Source organism: Triticum aestivum, chromosome 6B, assembly GCF_018294505.1.
Source record: "Triticum aestivum cultivar Chinese Spring chromosome 6B, IWGSC CS RefSeq v2.1, whole genome shotgun sequence".
Lineage (NCBI taxonomy): Eukaryota > Viridiplantae > Streptophyta > Magnoliopsida > Poales > Poaceae > Triticum > Triticum aestivum.
Window position 1 is genome coordinate 320,649,932 of NC_057810.1, and position 16,857 is coordinate 320,666,788.

The 16,857-nt window shown below is 45.2% G+C and overlaps 1 long non-coding RNA gene across 1 annotated transcript; it reads right to left on the minus strand.

Moving 5' to 3' along the window:
- Positions 1-3,237: 3,237 nt before the first annotated feature.
- Positions 3,238-5,374, minus strand: LOC123137069 (uncharacterized). The gene is made up of 2 exons (XR_006467721.1): positions 5,083-5,374; positions 3,238-3,753 (listed from the first exon to the last, which is right to left on the minus strand). It is a non-coding gene; the product is annotated as an uncharacterized lncRNA (long non-coding RNA).
- Positions 5,375-16,857: the final 11,483 nt, after the last annotated feature.

Below are 16,857 nucleotides of genomic sequence, written 5' to 3' on the forward strand. Positions count from 1 at the left end.
AGAGACGCTAGCACGATTGCACAATAGGCAGATACGAAACTTGTGCACAACCTACTAAGCAAAAACGCAATGACTTCTATCCCAAGTATGTTATATGTATGGTATTCTAATGATATGATCCAAGATGTATCGAGTATGACAATCTTAATGTTGTATGATGCTATGGTTCTTGCTTAAAAGCTCTTTGCTTATCTTTTCCCCTTTTGCTTAAAAGCTTGTTTGGCTCTTCCTCTTTTGAGCTCTTTTGATGACAACTCATGCAAAACTTCACGAACTAAGTTAGCAATTGTGTATATGCGATGGAAACCTTGCGACACAAGAGATGATACCAAGATATTAACACCACAATGATGATATATGCTATGATCACTAATGTGCACAAGTAACTTTGCCGACAATACTCAAATGGCTAGTCTCGATAGGAAAGGTACGCAAAAATGGGCTAAGGGGTGATCAGTATAATGGCAAGAACGTACCATGAAAGGATACCACGATACCAAGATGATATAGAGGTTATTGTTCTCGCTTACGGTCAAGGTGTCAAAATTGTGTAGTGGTCGATGTCGATGATGAATATGAGCGGCGGTGATGTCGTCGAACCGTCCCTAAGTAGCCGAAACACGTTAGGAAACGGAAACCGCAACTCAAATCTAAAAGATCGAAATGTGTCAAAATTTGTCGGAGTGCGAAACGGGTAAGCAATGGTCAGTGCTGAGAGCATTGGTGGTTTGGTAGGTTGAAGTATCAAAATTTCGTGTATGGCGTGGCACTACGGAAGTGGTATGGGAGTGCGGAGTGGAACGATGGTAGTGGTCGAACTGACAAAGTTCAGTTTCATCAGGAAACGTCGGACGTCCGGTGGTGGTCGGACGACCGCTAGTCGTCTGACGTCCGTCGCTGTCAGACACCCGGTCCCTGTCAGACGTCCGGTGCCTGGGCGATTTCGGGCACGGGATGAACTCGGGTTTTCGAGATGTGGAGGCAAAATTTGGGCAAAATTGGCCGATTTTGTGGATGGAAAAGGTGGAGATGGTGGGGAAAAGCTAGATCCACTCGAGGCAAAGTGAATCCATGGATCAACTCCGACAAAACTTCATCACACCAACAAATCATAAAAAAATGGGGGCTAATTTTGAGGGGATTTTCAAAATTGGGGAAGAACACAACAAAACTAGGCTAGAAAACAAGGGTAGGGACTCCGAATTCGTGATCAACGTGGCTCATGATACCAAGATCATGAGCAAGCTGTCTCTGATCCAAGATGATGTAGGGTAGAACCCTAGATGCCCAATCTTTCACGATTGGAGGGGATCCTACGAAGAACACGGAGAACACGAGAGAAAACACGAGGAGAGAAATCACTCAAACCAAAAAGATTTGATTACACATATGCTAGATCCTCGAAACACAAAGAGATACATGATCCAAATCCAACAAGGGCCGATACAAGTGGCGGTAGTTCTTCTCCGTGAGGAGGTCTTGAGGGGTATTCCCGTGATGGGGTCATGAATCCGCTTGGAGGATCTTCTCCGAAGAGGTCATGGACTACGATGGAGAAGTAACCAACTGGATGGGCAAAGCTCTATCTCTCAAATGAGCTTATCCTTTGCTAACCTTAGAAAGAGGGAGGAGGTCTATTTATAGTCTAAGTGGACGAAGGGGAACATGGGATTCGGCCCAACACGCTGTCAACACACAGGCGTCAGACGTCCGACCGTCACCGGTCGTCCGATGGCTCGCAAGGGTCCGGATGTCCGGGACTGGTAGGGAGTCCAACGTTTTGGCTCTGGTAGGATTTGTCAGACGTCCAGTCTGGGTTGGGCGTCCAGTCCGTCAGTCATCTGGAGATCTCCATACTTCCGATGTTTTATCTCGGGTGTGGTGGTGCCGGTCGTTCGGTGGGGCTCGTCTGTCCGGTGCTAGGAGGTGTCGGTCGTCCGACAAACGTCGGACGTCCGGCCGCTGTAGCGTTCGCTGGCTCGGCCTTGTCCGGCTAGTTGGAGCTTCAGGCGTAGGTCGTCCGGTCGGGGTCGGTCGTCCGACGGCTGGAGACTTCCAAACTACTTTTCTTCTCGCTCCATGTACTCGGTGTCCACGCCGTCTTGTCCGTTGGGTGTAGTTGTTCCATGGCCTACTTCCAAGTACCTGATCACGCATAGGGTCTCCGCTTGAGGTAGCAGCCATGTCTTATATGTGGAGAGTGGTAGTTCGGAGAGAAGTGATTTCACCTTATTTTTGATAGCCTTTGCTTGAGCTCTTGTCATTGGTCCAAGTGGTGTCGTGGGAGACGTAGGTAGGTCCATGGGGATGACCTTGGGATACTCCACGTCATAGAGGAGGCTGCGGGGGTCACTCTAGCGCAGGTAGGCCCCCAGGGAGAGGCTCGAGCACGCGCGCGTTGACACGCCTCTGCCTACTGGCAGAGGTTGAAGACGGAGTCTGGTGGATGCATAGTAACTGGGCTGCACGTAAGCGCTTCTGTGTGTGTGTGTGTGTGTGTGTGTTTTATTATTTCTACTTTGTTTTGTTTTTATTTATTTCTTTTGCCGCTATTTTCAAATTATACAAATTCAGAACCAGTGACAAAATTCCCTTGAATATTTTTATCCTGCACAATGGAATTATCCAAAGACAAATAAATCATTTCATAGTTATTCGAAATTATATTCTAATTATATGAATATAACTCAAATTCAAATAGCTATTGATTTAACTCAAAGTCCCAACATAATTCCTTAAAAATGTTCACTATTTTTGGTTTGAATCAAAACCCTTGCCAAAATTATCAAACATTAAAGAAGGAATCTTTGAATGAAATTTTTAGGGCTCTTGCCCTTCTTTTATTTAAATTTTTCTGGGGCTTGAAAATTCCCTCAATTCAAGTTTCTTGAAATTAACATGATGCATGATGCTCACTGATGCAACTAGTTAAAAACATTATTCTAGGGCTGTGACAGTTACATGCTTTGAGTAAGAAGAATGCTTTGAGTAAGAAGAATGCGCCTTTCATATGGGGACCCTCACAAGATGCCACGTTTATGAGTTTAAGAATTGCTCATGCATGGTCCATTGCTTGCATTACCGAACTTTAATAAACATTTGAAGGCATTGTGATGTTAGTGATAATGGCATTGGTGGTGGGTTGATGCAAGAGAATATAATGATAAAAGTGGATTTTGAAAACTATCATTAACAGAGTGATCAAACACCAAAAGGATACACAAAACACCAGAAAGATACACTGAAACTCAAACACATGCACATGCATAATACATTCCCATGAAATAGACTAGTTTTGAGATATCAGGGTAGAGCACATGCATAATACATTCCCATGAAATAGACTAGTTTTGAGATATCAGGGTAGAGCACAGAAAGGAGCAAAAAGGAGCTAACATTCTTATTGAAATACTAACTGCAGTTCATTTATCATATCCTCAGACATTGTACACAGCGGTGCGCTGGTGATCCATCACCACATCAGCCAAACTAGACACGGAATCACAGTTTATACACACAAATTCATTTTGTCTTCTTATCTTCTTTGTTATCCTTCTCCACCACTACTGGCGTTGCAGGTATGCTGAACTACCACTCTCTCAACCTTCTGGTGCATCTCTCTGTGCTTGCTCTCCTTAGTGGAGAGTGGTTCGTGAACACCTCCAGAAACATCGCCAGGATAAGCAATCTTGTAGGCAGCAAGGCAAGGACAATAGCCATCAATAACAGCGCAAGGATAGCTTTGTCTGTGGCCTGCAAATTACAAGAGTAAGTGAAATATCCGATCAAACTCTGGTATCGAATACGTTTAAGGTTAAAATTGTGGCACTGCCCATAAAATTCAATTTGTTTAGGATCAAACTGATGAATAGAAATTTGTATAGGAGCAAAATGTACTTTTGGAAGCTGGATAGATTGTATAAGTTCAACATTGAGCACAGCAACCAAAAGTCATGCCCGTCCCAGTTTGAGGGGCTTGAGGGGAACATGTTTACCTATGGCTTTTAGGCTAGGTAGCACAAATAGATGCATAGTGTTAAACATTGTAATGCGTCATGTTATGTCCGTCTCTTTCTCTCTCTCTTGTACGGCAAGTTATTCTCATAGAGTTGGAAATAGATTGGGTTATAGATAGATAGAGTTGGTCTCCTTTTAAGTTTTTCTATATAGTCTTCTGTAACCCAAACTCCGTAATCCTCAAGAGAGGCTCTCCTCTCGTTCGATCAATATAATTGCGGGCGCTCTCCTCTGGAGGGTACGAAGCTTCATCAAATCTTACATGGTACGAGAGCCCCTCTCTTCCAACACATCTAGCTACCTTCCTCAACCTCCTGTCATGGTGCCCTCCTCTAGATCCACCACAAACTTTTCCCTCAACTCCCAAGTTTCAGAAAAACTCACTAGAACCAACTTCATCCTATGGCATGCTCAAGTGCTATCGCAGATTCGAGCTGCGAGCATGTATGGCTACCTAGACAAAACCTATCCCGAACCACCCAAAACAATCACCACCAAAGACAGCGCCGGCAAGGATCAAGTCATCATCAACCCTGAGTACACCGTCTGGGCAAGGGAGTACCAGCAGGTGCCCTCCTACTTGCTCAATAATCTCTTCAAGGAGGTCCTGATTCAAGTCGCCTCTCATGAGAAGGCTCATGTGATCTGGGATGCCCTGATAAGCATGTTCGCCTCCACATCAAGGTCCCGCATCAACAATATCCGCATCAACCTGATGAATGCGCAGAAGTGGAGCCAATCTGCGGCTGCCTACTTCGGCCACATGAGATCCCTCGCGGACGAGCTGGCCATGGCCGGCGATCCCATCACTCCCAATCAGCTCATCTCCTTCATCATCGCTGGTTGGGACATGGACTACCAGCCCATCGTCTCTGCACTTGATGTCCGCACCAACGACGTCTCTGTTGACGAGCTTTTTTCCATGGTGAGCAACTTTGATCAACCAGTATAACTCTTCCATGGTACGGGCGCCGGTGGATTCAAGCCCTCTGCAAACTTGGTTGGGCGCGGCTGTGGCTTCTCGAAGGGGGCGTCAATGAAAAGGAGATGGTGGCGGGGGCTTACCTCAAGGACAAAACAGCGGCGGCAGATCCATCCTAGGCAGCTACCCTGGCCAGGGCGGCGGCGGCGGCTACCGCAGCAACAACAACGGTCAGGGCGGCCGATCTGGCGGCTATGGTAGCTATGGTGGTGGCTTCTACCGTGGCCAACCTGGAGGCTATGTCCATGGTAAAGGTGGTGGCTATGGTGGCTACGGTGGAGGCTCCAACAACAACCAGCAGCACCCCTACTACAACAACCAGAGTCGTGGTGGCGCCTCCTCCTTTCCCCAAGGGTTTGATGGAATTTCTCAAATTTGCAAGAAAGATAATCATATTGCAAAAGATTGCAAGTGGCGCTATGCCGAAGATAACTGCAGGAAGAAGAAAGTTGCTGCTATGGTGGACACTTCCTATGGAGTAGATACCAACTGGTATATGCCGACACGCTACGGATCACATAACCGGTGAATTGGAGAAGATCACCATGCATGAGAGGTACCATGGCCATGATCAAGTTCACAACGCCGACCGCGCAGGTATGGAGATTAGTCATATTGGTCATTCAATTATTAAAACCCCACTTCGAGATATTCATCTAAACAATGTTCTGCATGTTCCTAGTACCTCTAAGAATCTTCTATCTATCCATCGCATTGCACTTGACAATCATGTTTTTCTATAGTTTCACCCATACTTCTTTTTGATTAAGGACCAGGCCATGAAGAAAATCATTTACCGAGGTAGATGCATGGACGGACTCTACCCGTTGATCCCTAAGTTTAAGAGACTCAATAAACAAGTGCTCGGTGTCATCAAACTTTCATTGGATAGATGGCATCACCGTTTTGGCCACCCTGCTTTTTCTATCCTTCATCAAGTACTTAGCAGAAATAAGCTCCTATCTGTCGGTGAGCATCGTTCTGAAACTATTTGTGATTCATGTCAGAAAGCAAAAAGTCATCAATTGCCATATCCTATCTCTAATATGTTTCTGTTAAACCATTGCAACTTTTTTTTCTTGATGTTTGGGGTCTAGCTCCTTCCTCTGTTGGAAGACACCTATTATGTTAGTTTTATTGATGACTTTAGCAAATATACTTGGATCTATCTTCTTAAGAAACGGTCTGATGTGTGTCAAGTCTTTCACAATTTTCAAGCTCTTGTTGAACGACAATTTAATAGCAAAATCATTGCAGTGCAATCTGATTGGGGTGGCGAATATGAAAAATTAGATTCCTTTTTCCAGCAAATAGGAATCTCTCATCATGTTTCCTATCCTCATGCTCATCAACAGAATGGTTCTACAGAACGAAAACATAGGCACATTGTTGAAGTTGGCCTCGCTTTGCTTGCTGCTGCTTCTATGCACTCAAGTTTTGGGATGAAGCTTTTCTTACAGCCGTTCATCTCATCAACATCTTGCCTAGTCGTGTTATTAATAATGACACTCCTGCTTCGTGCTTGTTGGCCAAATTTTCATCCTTACAACCAACGCAAGCTTATGTCTCGTTCAATCCAATGCGTTTTTCTTGGCTATAGTGCGAAACACAAAGGGGTCAAGAGTCTTGATGTGTCAAGTGGACGAGTTTACATCTCTCGTGATGTTATCTTTAATGAAATCAGTTTCCCTTCGAAAAACTTCATCCTAATGTTGGTGCACTCCTTTGCAAAGAAATTATTTTACTTCTCAACTTTCAGCGTCGATTCTGAGGGTGATAATAATTGCAATGAACCAATTTTGACTAATCCCTCTAATCCTATGGCTGAGTGTGATGATGCAGGTCTGAACACAGAAGAAAATCCAGCTCAAAACAGTGCCAATTCGGTGCCAAACAGTGTCTTTGGGCGTCATTTTATGTGTTCTACTGCTGCCACAGAAAATAGCACCGAACCTGCCTTGGGGACCTTGCTGCAGCAGACTGCATCAAGATCTGCCGCGGGATCCGTGAAAGTTGTTGCGGCAGCCACACCAGGGCGATCCTCTCTGGACTCCGCGCCACCAGATGCCACCCGCATCGCGTCCAACACCGCCTCCCCATGCCAGCCAGCTGGGCCCACAGATCGCGTGGAGGCCGCCTTCCCGCCCGCCTTGTGTGCGGCTCGTGCCTGGGTAGCCGACCACCCAATTAGGAGTGGGCTGGATGTCGGTCGCTCGGCCCTCTCACCTGGCCCATCTGGGCGTGTGTCTCCTGGCACACAAGATGTGACCAGCGAATCGGCCTCCGGATCGCCAGCCGCCTCACCAGCAGCACTTGCTGGATCTTCTGTGGCTCCATCAGCACCTGACTACCCTGTTGTTCCGCCTGGATTTGATCATCCCTCTGCTCCTACTGCCATCGTCACACCACCACGCACATGGCTTCAGAGGGGAGTAATCAATCATATTAATTACAAGAATATTTCCAAGTTTGGTCCTGCCTGTTTATCTGGTGAACCTACTAACTTCCGTGAAGCCCTTGGTGATGCTCGCTGGAAACAAGCAATGGAGGAGGAATATTCTGCCCTGCAGAAAAATAAGACCTGGCATTTGGTTCTTCGTCAGGGAGGTAAAAACTTGATCGATTGCAAATGGGTCTATAGGACTAAGAGAAAATCAGATGACACGGTTGATCGTTATAAAGCAAGGCTCGTCACAAAGGGATTTAAGCAAAGATACGGGATTGGTTATGAGGACACTTTTAGTCCGGTTGTCAAAGCAGCATCCATTCGTCTTATGTTATCCATTGTTGTTTCCAGGGGATGGAGTCTCAGACAGCTAGATGTGCAGAACGCGTTTCTTCATGGTGTTCTGGAAGAGGAGGTGTATATGAAACAACCTACTGGGTTTGAGGATAAAAATGCACCATTTCATGTCTGTAAGCTTGACAAGGCCTTATATGGATTAAAGCAAGCCCCCAGAGCATGGTATTCTCGGTTGAGTACAAAGATGCAAACATTAGGGTTTGTTCCATCCAAGTCTGATACATCATTGTTCATTTACAACAAGTTCAAAACCTCCATTTTTGTCCTTATATATGTTGATGATATCATTGTCACTAGTTCATCCAATGAAGCAATAACAAGGTTGTTAAAGGATCTGAGTTCAGAGTTTGCTCTAAAGAATCTAGGAGACTTGCATTTCTTTTTAGGCATTGAAGTTAAGAAAATCAGAGATGGCATTTAGGGAAGTATGCAAATGATTTGTTGAACAGAGTTGGTATGAAGGATTGCAAGCCTTCACAAACACCGTTATCTAGCTCAGAATCATTGACCTTAACTTAGGGAGAACCCTGAATCAGGAGGACAGCACCAGTTACAGGAGTATAGTTGGTGCATTGCAGTACTTAACTCTCACTCGGTCTGATATCTCCTTTGCAGTAAATAAAGTTTGTCAGTTTTTGCATGCACCCACCATTGCTCATTGGACTGCAACAAAGCGTATTCTAAGGTATATAAAGCACATAGTTGATCTTGGTTTAACTTTCAGCAAATCCTCTTCTACTCGTGTGAGTGCATTCTCTGATGCTGATTGGGCTGGTTGCCTTGATGATAGAAGATCAACTGGTGGGTTTGCTATTTTCTATGGACCTAATTTAATCTCATGGTGTGCAAAGAAACAAGCTATTGTTTCCAGGTCAAATACTGAGGCAGAACATAAAGCATTGGCAAATGCTACAGCTGAAATTAATTAGTTACAATGTGTGTTGAAGGAGCTTGGAGTTCCGCAAACTCTGCATCCCTGTCTTTGGTGTGATAACCTTGGTGCTACATACTTATCTGCTAATCCAGTGTTTCATGCCAGGACTAGACACATTGAGATAGATTTTCATTTTGTCAGAGAAAGGGTTGCAAATAAACAACTAGAGATCAGATTCATTCCCTCCAAGGACCAGCTTGCAGATGGGTTCACAAAAGCATTACGAGTCAAAGGCTTGGAGGAGTTTAAGCATAATCTCAACTTGCGTAGTTGTGATTAAGGGAGAGTGTTAAACGTTGTAATGCGTCCTGTATGTCCGTCTCTTTCTCTCTCTCTCTCTCTCTTGTACTACAAGTTATTCTCATAGAGTTGGAAATAAATTGGGATAGAGATACATAGAGTTGGTCTCCTTTTAAGTTTTTCTATCTAGTCTTCTATAACCCAAACACTGTAATCCTCACGAGAGGCTCTCCTCTTGTTCGATCAATATAATTGTGGGCGCTCTCCTCTGGAGGGTACGACGCTTCATCAAGTCTTACACATGGACCAGCACACCAGTAATGGTAGAGGTGGAGCTAGACTGAGAATGACCGGGGCTGTTTTCATGAGAATAGCAGTTCAGAGGGGACGGGCATGATTATAAGGAATGACCATGGTCTCTTTTTGGCAACGGGAAACTGTGACGCTCCAATTTGTTGATTATGCCACAACTGCCGAGGCACAGGCTCTCCTAAATAGACTTTCCTGCCCTTTTCTTCCCTCCCAGATCTCTGTTTCCCGCCTGAACCTTCCAGCCTGTCTAAGGCGTCCTCATTTGCCTAAGGCAGGCAGAGTGGCGCCTAGGCGGATGCCTTGGACGCCTTATGGACTAAGGCGGACACCTTAGACACACAGGTAAGGCAAGGCCGGCGCCTTGGCTCCTGGGGGCGCCCTGACGCCTAGGCGTCGCCTAAGCGACACCGTAGGGACACCTTAAAAACAATGATGGCATCTATCCGAGATGGTCCACATTTGTGGAGACTATCTCAAACCCTGTGCCAGGAGGCAAGAACTCCTACTTTGCCAAGTGTCAGGAGGCTTGCAGGAAGGATGTCTGAGCAGGCATTTGGTGTGCTCCAATCTCGATTTGCTATTGTTCGGTACCCCGCTCTGACCTGGTCGAAATCTCAAATGTGGGAGCAAATGAATTGATGTGTCATCTTGCACAAAATGATCATTGAGAGCGAGCAGGAAGAGCCGGTGTTTGACATTATACCATATTTCAGGTAGGGTCCTATTGCAACTGTTGATCGCCAAGTCCCGGCAGCATGGGCTGCCTTCCTCAATATGCATCAGGAGATCCGAGACCTACAGGTGCATCAAGAACTGCAGCATGATCTGGTGGAGCACCTATGGAGGCTCAAGGGCACAGCCTAGTTCGATGTGTTTAAATTTGTGTTTGAATTATGAGTTTGCTTCTTTGAACTATTTGATTTGTATTGATTTATGTGATGAACTATGTGATAAAAAATAGTTTTGTTGAATTTGTGCCGAAGTGTGCCGAATTTGGGCCTAATTTGCGCCGAATTTGGGACGAACTCTGTGACTTGGGGAGGGGGCGAACTTGAGGGGTCGGCTGGGAACCAGAGCCCCCCCCCCCCCACCGAATATATCGCCGGTTAGCCCCCAAGCGGCGCTATTTCAAGCCCTTGGGGGAGATGCTCTAAGGTGGTGACTGCTCAGAACATTGTTTGTCATAGTGGATGATGTATCTCTATTTTTAAACATAATATAATCTGCCATGTAGGATTTCCGTTAACAACAAGAAAAGAACACAGGCATGGACCAGCACATCCGTAGCTGTAGAGGTGGAGCTAGAGTGAGATTGAATGGGGCTCATTAGGGTCAATACGGGGTCTCTTTATGGCTGTTTTTTTTATCATCACCGTTCACTATACGTGGGCTAATGTGGTGCAGAAACTTGCGTTCGAGCTGATTGCAATAGAAAATAATTTGGTTGTGAGATCTTATGCATTTTAGCTCTAGCCTACCCCCAACTTGTTTGGGACTAAAGGCTTTGTTGTTGTTGTTGTTGCATGTGACCCCGTAGCTCTACCTAGCTACAGACGGATACATGCCTAACATATATCAGTGAATCCCTTCTTGACTGGTGGCACGCTGCAAAGCAAAGGATGCCGAAGGAACAGCGGAAAGGCATTGCAAGCATTGTGCTCCTCACGTGTTGGATGCTATGGAAGCACAGGAATGCCTGCACCTTTGACATCATCACCGGGGTCGCGCTTGGATCTGGGCAGGTGTTGTTGAGCCGCCTGAAGGATGGGACATCTACCGACTCCCTCTCTATGAGGCACCAAGGAAGGATTCTCACAGAAATTGGAGGGAGACCGGAAGAATTGGGGTGAGTACGTAGTCAGGATGGGAATTGGCCAGCCTGCTCCAGCCCAGACCTGGTTCCTGATGGCACCTCTGTTCTGTTCAGGGACATGGAGCCAGCCCAATGGTACAATACTAAGTGACCTCATGTCTCACTAGGCAACATGGTCCATCCCACTTTAATACTAGATTGCACAAAAAAGAGCATTTACACATGTTCTCAAAAAAATTAACACAACAGCATTATTTGAACTAGCATGATTTAGATGTAAGGAATTTTACTAAGTTAAGATATTTAGAATTTAGGAAAAGGCTGCGTACAATAGACCCAAAGTGGTCGGACCCTTCCCCAGACCCTGCGCAAGCGGGAGCTGCATGCACTGGGGCTGCCCTTTTAAGATATTTAGAATTTAATTGCTCAAAAAAAAAGGAGATAGGCAGCTTTGTTTCTGTTTATACCATGAATCGTTTGCACCATAAGGTAGCATATTTGTCACTCTGAAATAGAAGCAGTCATGGGTGGGGCTGCAAATGAATAGAGCTCGAGCGAGCTGGACTAGGCTCAGCTCAACTTGTACCAAAATTTGAGCGAAGCTCAAGGTCAAGCTGTAGAGAGTGGCTCATGCTCAGCTTGTAACAATTTCGAGCCGATCTCAAGCTAGTTTCAAGCTAAATAACATGATCTTGTTTTAATAATCTAAGGCAAGTTTTTGAACAAGATAGGCCACAACACAACATAAGAAACCACTATCACATATTATTCCAATCAAAACAATGGTAATATATAAAAAATCAAGGTAGCTGGACTAGAACTTAATAGCAAGAGATTGTGTATGAATTAGCAAGAGAAGAAACAAAGGTGCGTCACCTCTCAAACCTTGGCAAAAAATAATAGGATATTTAACACACGGCTGACCATGTACCATATTGAGGCCTAAATTTTCTCCACGCTTAATTAAGCTTCCATGTTTGCTAGTAGATAAAATGGAGAGAAAACATACACAACATATATGGTAATAAATTGTCCTATTCCTTTTATATAAGCACCAGGGTAACAACCTTGCAAAGGTATGTGCATTGCAACGGTAGACTACAACCTTGGGTAACTAAATTTGGGTCGACCAGCTTGCTCCGGTGGGCCGATGGTGTCCGGCTCCCCTGGCCCAATTTTCTTATGAAGCCAACCAGATGGGTGGCTCCCCTGGCCCAATTTTCTTATGAAGCCAACCCCAGAAGACCCATCGGCCTTGAAATTATGGGCCAGACCAATATCCCAATGGGTAACGTCAGCCCATTCCCATCGTGAGTAGGTAGCGAGAGAGGGGATGTGTTCAGAGGAGAGATGCAGACGTTTTCTCTTCACTGCACAATGGCGTCCATCTTACAGTTGAATCCTTTACATAACTCGCGACGCACACAAAGCACACCCAAGCCCACAGGCAGTCACACAGAAGCTTCCTTTTCCTGAAGAGCGAGCCTCTTCCCAGAGAGAGCTTACCAGAAATCGAGAGCAAGCGTCTACTTATAGCTTCAGGTGCTTCTTCAACAGGTTCTGCCCATCCTGCTGCTAACTCTTCTAGATCAGAGAGACCACCCTTTTCACAGTCAGGTGCACAACACCAGAGCTCTGCTTGATTTTGGCTCTTGCCGCCATTATTTTCTTCCGCTACCATCGCAGCTGATCTAGTATGTGCTTTATAGTTTTCTATACTTTCCGCTTCATCCACCAAGTCCATTGCCCTTTTTCGTGTCATGTAATGCGAGTCCACCATACCTTTATCCGTCAGCCTATTTTGGTCCTTGTCCTTTCTATAGATTTTCGTGGCCTCTTTCTGCATTGCCGATCTACGCCTGTTCTCTTGCCGCCAAGCTTCTTCCAGCGTTGGTTTTCTTGGGCTATGACACATTCTGTTGATGTGTCATCGTCTTTTGACAATCCATCTTCTCTTCAAACTTATCTTGTGTCTTCTACTGATGTGTTGTCTTTGATGCATCATCTTCTTGTTATCCCTTCTTTGGCTAGACACAACAGGTTTTTGAAGACTCTTGATGCTACAACGACACTCTGAAGACAAGGATTTTGGATTATCACTATTTTGTTTTGGTAAAACATGAGGGGATTGTTAAGGAGTATTATATTAGAGAGTGGACGGCGTCGAGACTGGCCCGCCGTGGCCTGCAGCACCACCCTAGGTGCCTCCTTTGCGAACCAAGACCCGGAGACCATCCAACACCTGCTCCTGGCGTGTCCATTTGCTAAGCAGACTTGGCACATCATCCTGGACTGAGCGCATATACCTGCCCAACCGCCAGCCAACAAAATTACCATGATGGAATGGTGGCTGCATGCAAAGGCACAGACCCCTCCTACACTACGAAAGCTCTGCAATCGATCACACTGCTCGTCCCCTGGATGATCTGGAAACAGAGGAATGAATGTGTCTTCGACAATGCAAGACCCTCGATAGATGCGCTAGTTGATAGGATTAAAGACGAGGCCAAATGTTGGGCAAAAGCTGGGGCACAGGGGTTGCGGGTTGTCTCTGCGGGTTGTCTTGCTCGCCTCCTGGGATGTCCACTGATCATGCGCTAGGACTCTGTAAATATAACCTCCTAGGAGGCATGTACTCTCTCTTATCTTTTCAATGCAGTGAAATGCAAAAATCATTTTGCATTTTCTCAAAAAAAGAAATAGAGAGTGGATTTTTGCTCTCGGACACCATGGAGCCCTCTATTTTCAAACATTCAAAATTCAACTTTTTTAGTTTCGAAAAGATCTGAAAAAAATACACAAGTACTTATAGATGTATATTAGATGCGTGTGAAATTTCATCACAAAATATGTTTTTATGCAGCCAATACGAAAAAACAAAATCATGTGATTTTATAATGAATAGTACATATGCTAGAAATACGTGGTTTTGTTATTTTTGTGTAGCTCGCATGAAAAATTATTCCGTCATGGAACTTCACAGACAAGTACTATACATCCATATGTATATGCGTATATTTTTCAGAATTTTTTGAAACTTAAAATTTGAATTCTAAAGTTCCCAAATAAAGGTCTACATGGAGCTCGAGCTCCATTAGGCATTTCCGTATTATATTGGTCCAATCTACTTTTCATAGTCGTACTAGTCCAGATTTCCTTCCTTATACCCCAAGTATATTGTACTATATATTTGCCCTATGGGCTATGCAATACAATAAGGTTGCTCCTCTAACAACACACCATAAATTCTGTTGTAGTTCACGAACTAACTTTTATTTAGCAACCGGCAGGAGCGCTGCCTTTTCATCTACAAGACGGAAATATATACATGTTGGCATGTTTTAAAACGGGTACATGCCGGAAACCCACCAAAACATTCCCTAACACGGCATGCGAACTACTCATTGTTCTGATATACTCTTGGCCAGAAGGCCACGTCCCTCTGCCTGATGTCCCCAAAAAGTGAGATGAGAAGGTTATTAGAAGCATCCGGGTCGAAATGTAGCTTTCAAATTAAGTTCTTAATTTGTAGATGTTGCCAAAGGAAGTTGGTGTGCCATACACAAAAAAGAAGCGACTCATACAATGACAGAGGTACATAGAGCTCTTACGCCATGGTTCACGAACTACTTCTCCAATATAATGATATTTTTCAGGAACTAGCTGCATTGCCTCCTCATAGGAGTTTTGATCATGCCATCCCAAAAGCAGAAAAATGCCTTCTGGAGTCAAAAGCCAACTTGATTTCAGCCTCGATATCCGATACGGTATTCTGATGTGCCGAAAATGTGAGGAATTTATCCCGTAAGTGAAAGGGTTTCTCTAGTATCAAACCTTGCCTCTGCCCATTCACATATGTTGCTTGGCCAAAAACAAGACATGCAAACTGCTGGAATTTAGTCTAGTTTTAGGCCAGACCAATAGCTTTTTCAGAAATTCATAATAAATCCTAGAGGCTCACTTAGCCCATTAGTGCAAGGCAAGAGGTGGGACTAAAGTTTAGTCCCACATTGCTAGTTTGGTAGGAGTTGGACCTCCTTATAAGAGAGGATGTTTTCCCACATGTATGAGCATGAGAACAAGAGACATTCACGCGCGCTCCTCCTCTGCTGCCCGCCTCGCCACGCCTCGTCACGACACGCCGCGGGTTGCGGGAATGAGCCGATGTCTAAATTTTTGCCACGCACGACTGGTATACGAAAGGTCACACGGGAGCTAAAAAGTTTTGCTGTAGTGGAGATTGAAAACGCTGCACCCTGTGGCTGTTGGTTGTTTGTTTCGTGTCCCTCTTTTCCTTCGCCTCACGTCGCTGTCTATTCGCTACCTCCTCCTATGCCTATAAAAGAGAGGTCGATCCTCTCCAGAGAGACACACCAGAACATCGTCTACCTCTCGCCACCGAGTTCCAAGCTCTGAGCTACTATAAGGTCTCGTGCACCGCAGGCCGGGACAGTAGGCCTCCGAAACACCGCCACTCCGAGTCCTGTACGGGAGAAAGGTGATAAGGTTTTTGGGGAGCCTCTGCGCGACTACTGACTTCTTCATCGCGGAAGCCACGGATGCCGACGAGCGCTTCCCAAACGACGACTTCTTCCCCGACGTCGACAACCTCTTCGATGACATGGCCGGCGAGGAAGTCCACCCCAAGTCCAATACTTCTGTCGCTGCTTCGTACGTCCTTGTGTTCTTTCTGTTTAAGATCCTGCCATAGTTTCTTGTTCTAGCTTCTGTTCTACATATGTTCTGTTCATATTCAGTACCTCAGATGCCATTTGCATACTCCCTGTTAGATTGCATGACTTGTCTCATATCTGCTATGATAGTCATGTTTGATCTATTGTTTTTGTTAATAAAATCATATGGTCAATCGCTCATATTTCCAACAATCCAAAAACCTTATTATAGGCAATTTACCCCGAGTGGTTTTGTTGCTTCCATGAGGCCTCCTATGTTTAAGGGTGTGCACTATAAGAGGTGGCGTCTGATAGCCGTTCTATGGTTTCAAACCATGAGCTATTGTTGGCGGTGAATGGCTTCAGTTGCGACATGTGGAACCCTGGATGTATGAGACTTGAGGGCGGAAGATCCAAACGATAAGCTGCAGCTCCAATTCGTTCCAGGACTTTGAATGGGCTGTAGAATTTGTGAGCAAGCTTCGAGCACGGTCGACTGACGAGCGACGAGTGCGCGTATGGTGATGCTTGTCGTCCTGAGCCTTGACGCGCTTGTGTGCGCGGCGGAGGTGTTCCCGCAGTAAAGCAAAAAAATCAACACGATCAGTTGCAAGCTCTGCCAGCGAAGAGTGTAGTTCATCCTCCAATGTAGGCATTGTACAAAAATTTTGGTCTATTCCATATAGAGCTTTGAATGGGGTGCAGCCCAGTGATATGTTGTAGTAAGAGTTATACCAAAATTCCGGCAATGGAAGCCATTTTTTGATATTTTTTTCCACTTCACCAGTTGTCATGCACTAAGCACTGCATGTATTCTCCAAGCATTGATTAACTCAGATTGGTGCCCGACCGTCCCTCTCGTGATCTTAGTTTAACCTACAAGCTTATGTCTAGCCTATTTGGCTACCCCACGGTGCCCTTATATAATAGGCTTAGGCTAAACATGTTCGCCTCAAACACCTAACCTTCCACTAATTACAAATCTAGCTGCAGCACAACACGTACACATATTCGGCACATATTTTAATAGCAACCAAAGGTGAGAAAGAGAGGACTCCACCTGAATGCCGGCGCGCGTGCACA